The following is a 15,818-nucleotide window of genomic DNA, read 5'->3' on the forward strand; positions in this document are numbered from 1 at the left end:
GGACAATAGTGCATAGATTTTTAATGATAATTAAATGAGTTAATGTATGTGCAAAGCTCTTAGAGCAGTGTTTGAGAACAAAATAAGAGTCCTTGGAGTTTTTATTATTATTCTTTTTTATTATTAGTTGTGGTGATGGTGATGTGCCCTGGTGTAAGTTCTGACTCATAACAACCTTGTATAGGGCTTATGAAGCTATACATCTTAACAGGAATAGAAAGCCTAATCTTTCTCCTGGTGGATTTGAACTGCTGACCTTGGAGTTAGCAGTCCAATGCGCATAAGTCACTATACTATTGGAAATGAGGAAAAATATATTCTTGTCCCCAGAACTAAAATTCCTCCCAGGAGAATCACTATGATTCTGGATGACAAGGAAGTAGTATTAATCAACAGGTACTGCTTAAATGGCTACCATAATACATGGGTTTATCAAGCCCCTTAGTTGGTGAAGTGGTCCCTTACAGTGTGAATATTGGGACATAGTCTTTCTTTCAGGGAAGTTTCACATTCCTGTGGAACCTCTGAGCCAAAGATGATGATGATGCTGTGGCTGGGAAAAAACTTGAAGCAAAACCAAGACATCAAACCAGGAAGAAGACAAGCTAAACTTTGATTCTTCACAAGTTTGCATAGACCCACTCCTGGTAAATTGGGAGTCAGATGTCTCTGGAGGAAACTTTGCCAAACTAACTGGGTTTCTTAGCTGCATTCCAATAATCCACAAATACTTTATGAGCTGGATGGCAATTTAATGTTGTTCTAAATTAAATGGGGAAGAGAACTAGAATGTGTTAATTATATGCAAAATGAACCAAGTGTAAAAACTGAAGTCTTTAACTTTATTCTTTGAAGCATACTCCTAGTGTATATTAAAAAAAAAAAAAATGAAACTAAGAAAATGATGAAACTTCTCAGTGCTTGAAAAATCTGGGTCGTCACTAGCAGGACTGTACTTTGAACACTGTTAACTTAGTTGTTATTGAGAAGCTGATGTGCCCTCAATAGTGATTGCAATTAAAGCCTCTGATTTGAAAGTCCTTTTATCAATGATGTTATTCTAAGAGTGTTTGAGAAAGTTCTGAGGATTGGCATGTGGAAAGAAACAGAGTGACTTACTATAGCCTGAGTAAATCACTTTCAACGAACAGTGAGAATTGGAGACAAGGACAACACAAAGAATATAAAGGAAACAAGAATCCCAGTTGGAAAAAAAGCATGCAATTCTACCAGAATGCTTTACACTGACGTTCTATAAAGGCCCATTCACCTAGCAGTCATCTTTTGCAACAGCTTCAGGAAAGAGATTGCAAAACTTACTTGCACTGAAATTCACTTTAGGTACTTCTTTGGATCTTCTTTATAACCTCTTTATATAGTTCATCTGGAAGAGTTCAAAAGTAGCTCTTAAGATATGATTTGGCAAAGTAGAGAATCAGAGAAAAAGAAGAGGAAGACCCTCAACAAAAAGGATTGTCACATGGCTGCAACAGTATTCCCAAATATAGCAATGATTGTGAGGATGGCACAGACCCTGGAGGTGTTTCCTTCTGTTGTGCATCAGGTCACTAAAAATTAGAATTGACTCAGTGTCACCTAACAGCAACAACAGGGTATGGTGGTCTATTTCCATTGTTGGTTACATCACAAAGTGTTTCTTGGAAGGAATATTAACTCTAAATACTTTTTAGTTGAGGAGAAAGGAGGCAAAGTTCATCTGGTAAGACCACCAAAGCTTAACAACGATTGCGAAGGTGGCAAAGGACCCGGCATTGTTTCACTCTGTTGTGCATAAGGTGTCAATGAGTCAGAAATGACTCAAAGACACCTAACAACAATAGGCAAAATATTGATGAAGCAGAAAACGGTGAAAGAAGGTGGAAGGTATATACAGAGTCATTGTACCAAAAAGAAATGGTAAAAGTTCAACCATTTCATGAGGTAGAATATGATCAAGAACCAGTGATAATGAAGAAAGAAGTCCAAGCTGCACTGAAGACACTGAAAAAAACAAGGCTCCAGGAATTGGTGTTTTACAAATTGAAATATTTCAACAAACTGACGCAGCACTGGAAGTGCTCACTCATCTATGCCAAGAAATTTGGAAGATAGTTGCCTGACCCACCAATTGTTCCCATTCCAAAGAAAGGTGGTCCAATGGAATGTGGAAATCATTGAACAATATCATTAATATCACATGCAATAAAATTTTGCTGAAGATAACTGAAAAATGATTACAGTGGTATCATTGACAGGGAGCTGTCAGAAATTTAAGCTAGAGTCAGAAGAGAACATGGATAAGGGATATCACTGCTGACATCAGATGAATATTGGCTAAAAGCAGAGAATACCAATAAAGATGTGCTTTATTAATTAGGCAAAAGCTTCTGATTGTGTGGATCATAACAAACTATGAATAACATTGCAAACAATAGGTATTCCAGAACACTTAATTATACTCATGCAGCACCTGTATATAGACCAAGAGGCAGTTGTTAGAACAGAACAAGGGGGTACTAAATGATTTAAAATCAGGAAAGGTGTATGCCATGTTACATCCTTTCACCATACTTAGTATGCTGAGCAAATAATCAGAGAAACTGGATTATATGAAGAAGAACATGGCATCAGGGTTGGTGGAAGACTCGTTAGCAACCTCAGATAAGCCAATGACACAACCTTGTTTGATGAAAGCAAAGAGGACTTGACATATTTACTGATGAAGATCAAAGATTATAGCCTTCATTATGGATTGCACCTCAGTGCAAAGAAATCACAGATCCTCACAACCAGGCCAATAAATAATATCATGATAAATGGAGAAAAGATGGAATTTTTCAAAGACTTAATTTTGCTTCAATCCATAAACAACACTCATGGAAGCAACAATCACAAATCAAATTATGTATTGAATTAGGCAAATCAGTTGCAAAAGATTTTTACTAAGTGTTAAAGGGCATTCAGTTTGAGGACTAAGGAGCTTGTGAACCTAGCCATGGTATTTCAGTCACCTCATATGCATATGAAAATTGGACAATACCACTGAATAATGAATGCATTTAAATTATGATGTTGGAGAAGAATATTAAAAATACCCTGGTCTTCCATAAGAACAAACATATCTGTCTTGGAAGAAGTGCAGTCAGAATGCTTCTTAAAAGCTAGGATGGCAAGACTTAATCTCTCATACTTTGGACATGTGGTCAGGAGGGACCAGTCCCTGGAGAAGAACAATATGCTTGGAAAAGTGGAGGGTCAGTGAAAAAGAGGAAGACCTCCAATGAGATGGATTGACACAGTAGCAGCAACTGTGGGCTCAAAAGTAATTACAATTGTGAGAGAGCAGGACTGGGCAGTGCTTCATTCTGTTGGGCATAAGATCACCATGAGTTGAAATCCACTTCATGGCCATTAAAAACAACAGTAACAAGAACAACAAAAACTTACTTTTTCATTCACCAACATTGTTGAATGACATAGATATAGATCTACATCATAGTTTCTTTATGTATAGAATTTTACTATGTATATAACCATACTATAGTTTACTTTCAAAGATCTCTATTCATTGGAAAAATATGAACAGAATTTCAAATTCTCCTGGACTCCAGACTTGCTGGACTCATAGAATTTGAATGGACCCCTAAAACTATTGCCCTGAGCTATTCTTTAAAATTTTAATAAAAATATCCCTGAAGTCTTCTTAAACCCAAACAATAATTTAACTAATAAAAATTGTCTACACTAAGCATTATTATGTTCTTTAAAGAAATATTTATATGGGATCTTGGTGCGATGCTGTAGGATGAGCACTGGACTGCTAATCACAAGGTGAGAGGTTCACACACACATGTTGCTCCTTGGAAACACTTTACAGGGTTTAATCAGAACCAACTCAATGACACTTAACAACAAAGTGAATCAAAGTGACAACAAACCCATTGCCATCAAGTTTATTACAACTTATAGCGACCCTACAGGACACAGGAGAGCGGTTCCATAAGGTTTTCTGAAACTATAACTTTATGGTAGCAGAAAGCCTCCTCTTGCTTCCATAGAATGGCTAATGGGGTTGAACAATCAATCTTGTGGTTAGCTGCCCACCGTAAACATAATCCAGTGTACCACCAGGACTCCTTAATCGGACAACAGCAACTTGAAAGATTTGATAGGGACCATAGCGCCAGTGAGCTTATATTTATAGGGGAGGAATAACTCAGAAAGAGAGTGTGGGAATGGGTGTGCAACTCAAAGAACGTTATCAGTGTTACTGAATTGGACAAGCAGAAACCTTTGAATTGATGTATGATTTATGGTTTATTATCAACAATAAATATTGTTTTTAATTGTAAATGGTCCCTATTCAAGTATATTGTTGTTAAGTGCCTAGAGTCTGTTCAGACTGATAGCTACCTTAAGTACAACAGAATGAAACACTGCCTGAACATGCACCATTCTCACAATTGCTGCTACCCGGGAGCCCATTGTTGCTGCTACTGTTTGAATTCACCGTGTTGGGAATCTCCCTCTTTTTTGATGAGCCTCCACTTTACTAAGCGTGATGTCCTTCTCAAGGGTCTGGTCTCTTCTAACAATATGTCTGGAGTATGAGAGACAAAGTCTGGCCATATTGGCTTCTAATGAGCATTCTTTCTGGTTGTACTTTTTCCAATATTGATTTGTTTGTTCTTCTGAAAGTCTATGGCACCTTTAAAATTCTTCTCCAACACCATAACTCAAGTGCATGAATTATTCTATGGTCTTCCTTATACATTGTTAAACTTTCACATGCATATCAGGTTCTTGGAAATATCACAGCTTGCTTCAGGTGCACTTTAGTCCTCAGCCTGGTATCTTTGCTCTTGAACAATTTTTAAGAGGTCTTGTACAGCAGACTTGACTAATGCAATAGGTCATTTGATTTATAATGACTGTTGCTTCCATGAGTATTGATAGTGGGTGGGTCCAAGAAAAATTAAGTATTTTACAACTTCAATCCTTTCTCCAGTATCATGATGTTATTCATTGGATCAGTGGTGAGGATTCTGGTTTTCCTTACATTGATGTGCAAGCCATACTGAGGGCTGTGGTCTTTGATCTTCATCAGTAAGTATTTTAAGTCTGCTTCTCTTTCAGGAAGCAAGGTTGTATCATCTGTATGCTGCAGGTTGTTAATGAGGTCCACTCTAATCCTGCTGCCATGGTCTTCTTCATATAATCCAGTTTCTCAAAGTATTTGCTCTGCATATAGATTGAATAAGTATAGGGAAAGAATACAACCTTGGCACACACATTTCCTGATTTTTTTTTTTTTTCTATTTGAAAACATTTACTGTTTTATTAGATGATCAGATTACAAAAATAATCATGGTAGACACCTTAGTTCATCCTTTTAATAAGCCTGTTGCTCTGGTCTTCCCTGTTGCCAGCATATCCGCCTTTTACAAAATGGGTGGTCTTTTTATTCATTCCACCATGAGAAGGTAATTTGCAGGGCCACAGTAAATTATTTGATTCTTTTAAACATACCCCAATGGTGACAATTTCATGAATCAGATCCTCTATACATATGATGCCATATATACTAAGAGAACATGCAATCAATGTGTTATCTGTCAGGGCAATTCTCTTCTTGTTGGTTTTGCCATGTCCACGCTTGTAGATCAGTTCATTCACTGATCTCAAGGTTGGATACCCCCATACAATATGGTGGTTGTGGTGGTGTGCCGTGGAGTCAATTCTGACTTGAGAAACACTGTATAGGGTTTCTGAGGCTGTAAATCTTTACAGGAGCAGAAAACCTCATCCTTCTCCTGTGAAACAGCTGATGGTTTTGAACTGTTGACCTTCAGACTAGAAGCCCACTATGCTACCAGAGCTCCTTCTATGAAATATATGGTTCCACACTCCTCAGCATGTTAACTGAAGCCTTCTTGATCTTAACAAAGATGCCACTGATATCTGGTGAAGGCAAAGAAGTTGCAACACTTTTTGAACCTGTGAACTTACACTACTGACACCACTGATCCTGATAACAAATGCCAGCTTGGGCTCTCCAGGTACATAGATGTTGCCTTGCTTTTCTTGTCATCCTAGCCATTTAAATCTTGGTTCTGTACATCTGCTTGTATTCCTTATGATACTGCTTAGCTTTTTCATAGATGTGCTTGCTCCTTGCTGTTTGAAGCATCTTTTGGGCAAACTTCTTTCTCAGATGCTTGATCTTTAGTTCTGCAAAATTCCTTAAGGAATTCTGGCACAGGAGGAACCTTCTTTTTCTTCTCTTTGACATTCTCCATGATTCCATCTGGTTTAAGAAAAAAAGGCACCTTTCCTGATTTTAAGAGTCAGTGTCCTTTTGCTCTATTGTAATGACTGCCTATATACAGGGTCCTCAAGAGCATGATTTTAAGTGTTCCGGAAAACTCATTCTCTGCAATATTGCCATAGCTTGTTGTGATCTAAATAGTTGAAATATTGCACAGTCATTAAAGCATAAGTAAACATCATTCTGGTATTCTATGTTTTAAGAGAAGATCATCTGATGTCAGCAATGACATCTTTCATACCATATCCTTTTCTGAATAACGACTTAAACCTAGGCAAGTTCCCCATATAGGTACTGTTGCAACGGTTTTTCAATTATCATTAGCAGAATTTTACTTGCTTATGACATTAATGATATTGCCCTATGGTTTCCACATTCCATCGAGTTACCTACCTTAGAATAGCATAGCTGCACCTCCAGTGCTGTATCAGTTTGTTGAATAATTTCAATTTGTATTCCATCAATTCTCAGAGCCTCATTCTTTGTCAATGCCTTATGTGCCCCTTGGACTTATTCCTTCCTGATTATTCACTCTTGATCATATGTTACCTTTTGAAATGGTTGGCATTAAACAATTTCTTTTTGGTACAGTGAATCTGCCTATTCCTTCCGTCTTCTTTTGACAATTCTGGCATCTTTCAATATTTTGCTTCCGGAATCCTACAATGTTTCAAGTTGAATCTTGAATTTTTTCCTCAGTTCTTCCAACTTGAGAAATGCTTAGTGTGTTCTTTCCTTTTGGTTCTCTAACTCCAGATCTTTGTACATTTCATTATAACATTTGGCTTTGTCTTCTCAAGCTGAGCTTTGAAATTTTCTGTTCAGCTCTTTTACCTCCTCATGTCTTCCATTTGCTTTAGCATCTCTACACTGGACAGCAAACTTCAGAATTTATTCTTACACCCATTTTGGCCTTTTCTTCCTTCTTAATAATCTTTTGTTTTCTTCCTGTATGATGTTCTTTATGTCATCCCACAACTCCTCTGGTTTTCGGTAACTAGTGTATAATGCATCAACTCTGTTCTTGATATCATCTCTAGATTCTAGATGATATCTCTTGATATCATCTCTAGAACATAGTTGGGATATGTTCAAGACCATCACTGGCTTTAGTGGTTGTTGATTAAATTTGAATAAAAGTGGTATTAACTGGTCTTATTTCTTCTTGTTGTTGTTAGGTGCCCTTGAGTCAGTACCAACTCATAGTGACCTTTTGCACAGCAGAATGAAACACTGTCTAATCCTGGGCCAACCTCACTATTGTTGCCACGCTTGAGTCCATTGATGCTGCCACTTGGCCAATCCATCTCACCATGGTCTTCCTCCTTTTCTCTGACCCTCCACCTTAGCAAACATGATATCCTTCTCCAATGATTGGTGCCTTCTGACAATACGCCCGAAGTATGAGAGACAAAGTTTGACCATCCTGGCCTCCAGGGAAGACTGGCTGCACTTTTTCCAACACGGGTCTGTTGGTTCTTTTGGCAGCCCATGGCACTTTCAATATTCTCCTCCAACACCATAACTCAAAAGCATCAATTATTTTATGGTCTTCCTTATTCACTGTCCAGCTTTCACATGCATACGAAGTTATTGAAAATACCATGGCTTGGGTCAGGCACAGCTTAGTCCTCAAGCTGACATCTTTGCTCTTCAGCACTTTATAAAGGTCTTTTGCAGCAGATTTGCCTAATGCAATACGTCGTTTGATATCTTGACTGCTGATTCCATGGGTGTACAAATATTGTCTCACAGACAGCATTATACTACAAAGTAGATCTTGAAATGTTTTTTTTTATGGTGAACATGACACCATTCCTCTTCAAATTGTCATTCATGGAATAGTAAACTATATTATTTTCAGATTCAAAATGGCCCAAACCAGTCCCTTTATGCTCACTAATACCAGTGTGTCAGTTTTTTCATACTGTGGTGGCTTATGTGTTGCTTTGATTCTGGAATCTATGCCACAGGTATTTAAAATACCACCAGGGCTCCCCACAACGGACAGGTTTTAACTGAGCTTGAAGACAAAGCCAGACTAGGAAGAAGGAGAGAGGAACTACTTCTGAATATTTAGTCAATGAAAGCATTATGAATAGCAGTGGAGCACTGTCAGCACCTGAATATTGAATACTGAAAAATGATGAAGAGTACCACAACATTGTCAGATATAGTGCCAGAAGATGAGCCCTCAGGTTGAAAGGCACTCAAAATATGATGGGGGCTGCCTCCTCATAGTAGAGTTGACCATGAACACGAATGGAGTAAAGCTTTTAGAACCTTCATTTGCTGATGGGGTAAAACTGAAAATGAAGAGGAAACAACTGCAAAAATTCATCAGTATCCAGGACATGGAATGTACAAAATATGAATCTAGGGATATGAGAAAGTGTCAAAAATGAAATGGAACATACTAACATCGATACCCTAGGCATTAGTGAGTAGAAATGGATTGATGTTGGCCATTTTGAATCTGACAGTCAAATGGTTCACTATGCATGGAATACCAATATGAAGCACAGTGGCATCACATTTATCATCAAAATGAACAAATCAAGATCTGCCTTGAAATACAATGCTGGCTGTGATAGGTAATAACCATATGCCTGCAAGGAAAAGACCAGTTAACTCCACTACTTTTCAAATTTACGCACAAACCACTAAAGCCAATGATGATGAAATTGAAGAATTCTATCAACTTCTTCAGTCTGAAATTGATCAAACATTCAATCTAGATGTATTGATAATTGCTAAGTGATTGGAATGCAAAGGTTGGAAACAAAGAGGAAGGTACAGTAGTTGGAAGATATGGCTTTGATGATACAAATGATGCTGGAGATCATTTGAAAGAATTTTGCAAAACCAATGACTTCTTCATTGTAAATATCTTTTTCAAACAACATAAAAGATGACTATACTTACGGATCTCACTAGATGGAAAACACAGAAATCAAATTGACTACATCTGTGGAAAGAGCCAGTAGAAAGAAAACTCCATATCAATTAAAACAAGTCCAGGGGCAGACTGTCAAACATACCAATTGCCCATGTGCAGTCTGAAGCTTAAGAAAATGAAAACAAGTCCACAAGAACCAAAATATCACCTTGAACATATCTCACCTGAATTCTGAAATCATCTGAAGAAGAGATTTGATGCATTAGACACTGAAGGCCAAAGACCAGAAGAGTTGTGGGATAACATCAAGAACATCATATAAGAAGAAAGCAAAAGGCTACTAAGAAGACAGGAAAGAAGGAAAAGGTCAAAATGGATGTCAGAGAAAAGACTCTGAAACTTGCTTTCCAGTGTGGAGATGTTAAAGCAAATGGAAGATATGAGGAGGTAAATGAGCTGAATAGAAAACCCAAAGTGCAGCTAGAGAAGACAAAGTCAGAGATAACGCAATGTGCCAAAACCTGGAGTTAGATTTTTGTAAAGCTGACGGAACTGAAGAAAAAAACTCAAACCTTGACTTGAACTATTGAAGCATTCTATGGAAAAACTATTGAATGATCCATAAAGCATGAAAACAAGATGGAAGGAATAGACAGTCACTGTACCAAAAAGAAATGGTTGCTGTTCACTCATGTCAAGAGGTAGCATATGATCAAGAGTCAGTGATACTGAAGGTAGAAGTTCAAGGTGCATTGAAGGCATTGGCAAAAATCAAGGCTCTGGGTATTAATGGAATACAAATTGAAATCTTTCAGCAAACTTTACAGGACTGGAGGTACTCAGTCACCTATACCAAAAAATTTGGGAGACAAATACCTGGCCAATTGACTGGAAGAGATCTATATTTGGGCACATTCCAAAGAGATGTGACCCAATAAGATGCAAAAATCATGATAAAATGTTATTAATGCCACATGCAAGTAAAATTTTCTTAAAGATAATTCAAAAAATGTTGTAACAGTACATTGACAGGGAACCACCAGAGGCTCAATTCGATTATGGTTGTGGAATGAGAGATATCATTGCTGATGTCAGATGGTTCTTAGCTGAAAGCAGAGAATAAAAGAGAGATGTTTATTTGTGCTTTATTGACTATGCAAAGGCTTTCTTTGGGTAACTCATGAAAAAAACGATGACTAATATTGAGAATAATGGGTATTTCAGAACACTTAATTGTGCTCATGAGGAATCTGTATATAGATCAGGAGGCAGTTGTTAGAACAAAGGGACCTGAATAGTTTAAAATAAGAAAAGGTGTGTGCCAGGATTGTACTCTTTTCACCATACTTAATCAATCTGTATGCTGAGCAAATGATCCAAGAAGCTGGATTATATGAAGAAATATTGATTGCATGTCAATGGAAAGAAAACAAAGATCCTCATCATTGGACAAAAAAAAAAAAAAAAAAAAATCTGTAAAAATGGAGAAAAGGTTTAAGTTGTCAAAGATTTCATTTTGCTTGCATCAGCTATCAACACTCAAGAAAGCAGCAGTCAAGAAATCAAATGACGTACTGCATTAGGCAAATATGCTGCACAAGACCTTTTTCAAGTGTTAAAGAGCAAAGATGTCAGCTTGAGGACTAAGGTATGCCTGACCCAAGTCATGGTATTTTCAATAACCACATACACATATGAAAGTTGTATAGTGAATAAGGAGGACAATAGAAGAACTGGTGCATTTGCATTATGGTGTTGAAGCATTCTATGGAAAATTAAAAGTACCATGGACTGCTAGAAGAACACACAAATCTGTGTAGGAAAAAGTTCAGCCAGAATGCTCTTTGGAAGCCAGGATGGCGATACTTTGTCTCTCATATTTCGGACATGTTACCAGGATGGACCATTCCCTAGAGAAGGATATCATGTTTGGTAAAGTGATGTGTTGGAGAAAAAGAGGAAGACTCCCAATTAGATGGATTGGAACAGTGGCAGCAGCAATGGGCTCAAACATAGCAACAATTGTGAGGTTGGCACAGAACCAGGCAGTGTTGCTGTGTGCATAGGCTGACTATGAGTTGATGTCAACTAACTTGACGGTACTGACTCGAAGGCAACTAGCAACAACAACAACAATGCCAAGGTTGTCAATGTTTCTATGCTCCATTTCATTTTTGACAACTTCCAATTTTCCTTGATCCATACTGCTTACATTCCATGTTCAATTATTAATGGGTATTTGCAACCATTTGTCCTCTGCTTCAGTTGTGGCCTTATCAGTAAATGAAAGTCCAGAAGGCTGTACTCCATTTGTATCATTGGGGTCAACTCAGCTTTTTCTCCTACTATTTTGAGTTCCTTCCAACCTGGGGGGTCTCATCTTCCAATGCTGTATCTGACAATATTCTGGTGCTGTTCATCATGTTTCAATTTTTAATATTCTGATGCTATCTGACAATGTTTCATTGCTATTCATAAGGTTTTCAGTAGCTAAACAATTGGAAGTAGTACACCTGTCCTTCTTCGGAATTTGTCTTTGTCTTGAAACTTAATTGAAATCTGTCCACCTCCATGGGTCACCCAGCTGGCATTCAAAATACTGCTGGCATAACTTCCAGAATCAGAGCAACACGCAAGCCACCACAGTGCAACAAACTGACAGACAAGTGTATATTAATGCATATTCCAATATACATGAGCATTCATATTCATGAATATTTGTGTTTTATCCATTTTACTAATATAAATCATTTTAATTATTAATATTGTGCATGTATCACTTTACATTTTTGTGCTTATCATTTTTATAAATTTCTAGACATGGGATTACTTAATCAAAGTGTGTGCTCACTTAACATTTTGATATATATTGCTATATTACCTTCCAAAATTTTTTCTAATTTACACTTCATGTATATTCAAGAACTTTAGATTAATTTAGGAAGGACTGTCAGGAAGGTTAAAATACAAAATGAGTTGAGGCATGCAAAATTTGCTATGGGAAAAACTTTGCTCATAAATTGGAATAAGAAGGTAATCAAAGAATACTTCACTCTGAACACATACATGACTTGCTTTCTGTTTCACAGAGAAAATAAAAGTCAACAGGAATGAAATCTTTGGCCTTCAGTTTGTAACCCGCCAAACGTATGTATCTCTGTGCAACATGAACTACTATATCAAAAGAAGAAGTAGGTCCACTTCTTATAGAAGCTCTTTTTCTCATTCTGTTACAGATTTGTCACTCTCCTTCAAATACTTCCCTTCAGCCTAGAAAACTGTTGCAAGCATTTTCATTCCCTTGACTGCATTTTCACCCAGGACTAAAGAAAAATATGACAAGTTCCAAGCTTAGGAAAGTGCATACAAAAATACCACTACATAATCCTAGACATGACGGAGCATTTTTCTGGGACTCTTGAAAACCTTGTTATGCGTGTGTGACATAAAATTGAACAATGATCATCCAAAGAGATAATTTATAAACAGAACAGTGATCAATCCTAAGAGATAATGTGTAACTCTCTTTTTAATAGATTACAGTTTAACACAGAGAATTCTTTCTCAGAGAATAAACTCCTTCTTTGGTCTCTATAAGGAGCCCTGGTGGTGCATTGGGTCAAGCATTATGCTGATAACCACAAGGTCAAGTGATTCACACCTGCCAGCTACTCTGAGGGAGATAGATGAAACTGTCTGCACCCCAAAAGATCTACAGTCTCTGATACCCAAAGAGCAATTCTACTCTGTCCTATAGGATCTCTGTGAATTGGAATCAACTTGAAGGCAGTGGGTAGCTTGTATCTCTGTTGTTGTTGTTGTTAAGTGCCATAGAGTCGGTTCCGACCCATAGCGACCCTGTACAGGGTTTCCCGAGGATCTAATGCTATTTCAACTTGTGGAGGCCCACTGAACTCTTTCTGAGTGACTAGAAGCAATCCTTTGCTGTGGAAACAAACTCAACTCTGATTTGGCTCTGGTGTTATTGTACTATCCTCCAATACCTACATTTCTCCATTTATTGCAATACTCAAGAGTGGTATACAGATCCTGCCTCTACTTCCTCCTTTTCCAATTATTCTTCAACACACTGCAATATGATTTCTGCTGCCACCAAACTAGCTGAAGTTGCCTAGGCACAGGTCAACTAAAAGTGGACTCCAAGTTACAAATGTAGTAGTTTACTTTGTATTCTTTATGATCTCACTGTGGATTTTGACCATGTTTCCCTTGAAATGTTCCTCAGTCTTGGATACCTTGACACTGGTCCTTTCTTATTCTCCTTCACTCTCTCTGATTTCTTCTTACTAGTCTTTTTATCTAACTACTTTCCCCCAATTCATTGTTTAAACATTCTTTTTCCTTAAATCTTCGGTATTAGTTTGTGCTGCAAAACAAGTTACCCCAAAACTCAGTGGTACAGAACAAAAGTCATTTATTCTGTTCTCAGGTCAGATTATTTATACAGAGATCAACTGGCTTAAGCTCCAAAAGCAGACTGGCTCCAGGTCTGCTTCACATTCCTCTCATTCTGTACCAGTAATGTGTCTAGGGCACATTCTTTATTTTTTTAAGTGTTTTATTGTTAATTATGTGATAGTTTACATGGGAGACTATTAGCTTTATTTTCATCCTATCGTATATCGTTTCATTGCCATGATTACAATCCTATCCATACATCATCCAACAACCAAAGGGTATACCCTGCAAGCCTGCCCCTTGGTCATCAGCACACAGCCCCTTCCCTCTCTGGGTCTAGAGTCCCCAGCCACTCCATCTCTCCACGGCATCGTCTCTGCCTCCATCTCTGGCGCCACTGCTTCTCTGGGTAGGGTACCGCACTCCGCTCTTCTCCCTTGATGGTCCCAGGGACTTAAATTCCTGGAATGCAAAGTCAACCACTAACCTCCTTTTGTTACAAAATGTCTACCTTTACATTTTTAACCCTCACAGTCAGTCCTGATAGCAATTATTCACTATGGTGCCACAAGAATCCTATCCCCATCTCCTTTCATCAGCCCCGCCCAGATTGATTACTTCTCAATGGAGATTCTACCTTCTTCTGCACCCTCTGGATCTAGGCTCCCTCTTGTAAGTCAGTCACTTCTTGCTTTTGTAGCCCTCCACTCCATTTTAGGTAGCCAAGTTGCCCATCCCTGTTTACCTGTGTAAGTTGTCCAAGTTGCCCATCCCTGTCTACCCAGTGTACTAAGAGGGTGGGGATGATCCTTGCTATAAAGATTTGTTCCCTCTTTTGAGCTACTGCATCCATAGGTGTAGATCAAGTTCATCAAATTGTATCAAATTACTCTTTTTTTCCTTTTTTCTTCCTCTAGTTGAGTTCTGATCATCTAGCCATTGAAGCCAGGTCAGGTGGGTATTATCTGCAAATGTGGGTATTCGTGTGCATATGCCCTCACTTCTTATCACCTGGACACTTCACTCTCTACTCTGGTCCTCTGTGGCTATGTCACTGACTCTAGGCCCAGAAGTCCTTAGGTCTTGCCACACTGCTGGCCAACCAGGTCTCCAAACGGGTTCATAGGAGTCTGTTGAACATGGTAGGACTTAACTCACAGGTTCATTGCTGGTTTTCCCTCACTCCTCCTTATCGGTGACCAATGTGGTCACCAGTCAGACAGCACGTCTCCTAGTGTATTCCCCCTGAGTCTTAGTCTTGGAAGGAGGTTTGCCCTGAGGGGACATGACCACTTGCCTTGATGTCTTCAGAGCAAGCAACTTTCTTGTTCTTGTAGTAGTCAATTGGACTGCCGTTATTGTTCTGTATTTTTCCTGTTGGTCTTTCTTTCAAGAAGTATCTTCTGTTCTTCTAGCCATTCCAGGCTGGTCTGCTTGTCCTTTCAAGAGGACGTTTCCCACCTCAAAGATTCTGGATGGGGTTCATGATCCCACCTATGGTCTTATGCAGTGCAGAAGGTCCTCAGGAAGCCTCCTTCACTGGGCAAGTTCTAGCCCCATTGTAGGTATTCCAATCAGTTATCAACAGAAGAGTTACAAGCTTTCTATCGTGATATTTCTGGCTATTCCCTTCTCTTCCCCTCAAGTGTCTATTTTACAGTGGTATGTAAGGGAAACCAAGATTTAAAAGACAGTCAAGCATCTTAACATTATTTTACCTCTTTTACTCATTGAAACCATGCCTTAATCCCTGTATCCCAGAGCCCTGTTGTTCCAAGGTTGTGCATATATCATTATTTGCCTCTTTCCCACTTAGCCCATGAAAACCTGCCTAACTGTTCTCCCATCTGTCTTGTTCTTCCATTCTCCTCCCCTTTGTTGTGTAATGCCTCGTCCCCAGCACCCAAACTATCCTGGGTCTATTACCTATCCTGTGCTCCACTTTCCCCTCCCTCCCGTAATCCTACCCTGCACATCCCGGTAACTAGGAAAGAATATTCCCCCCACTCTTTTAGTATGGGTTCTTTTTCTTAGTCTTTTATAGTAATGGTCCTATGCAGTATTTCTCCTTTTGTGACTGACTAATTTCACTCAACATAATGTCCTCAAGGTTCATCCATGTTATGCAGTGGCTTGCAGCTTCCTTGTTGTTCTTCAATGTAACATAGTATT

The 15,818-nt window shown here is 38.5% G+C and overlaps 1 pseudogene; it reads right to left on the minus strand.

Annotated features, from left to right (window-relative positions):
- Window positions 1-5,379: 5,379 nt before the first annotated feature.
- Window positions 5,380-6,299, minus strand: LOC102835635 (annotated as a pseudogene).
- Between the last annotated feature and the right edge of the window lie 9,519 nt (window positions 6,300-15,818).

Source organism: Chrysochloris asiatica, unplaced genomic scaffold (assembly GCF_000296735.1).
Source record: "Chrysochloris asiatica unplaced genomic scaffold, ChrAsi1.0 scaffold00017, whole genome shotgun sequence".
Classification (NCBI taxonomy): Eukaryota; Metazoa; Chordata; class Mammalia; order Afrosoricida; family Chrysochloridae; genus Chrysochloris; species Chrysochloris asiatica.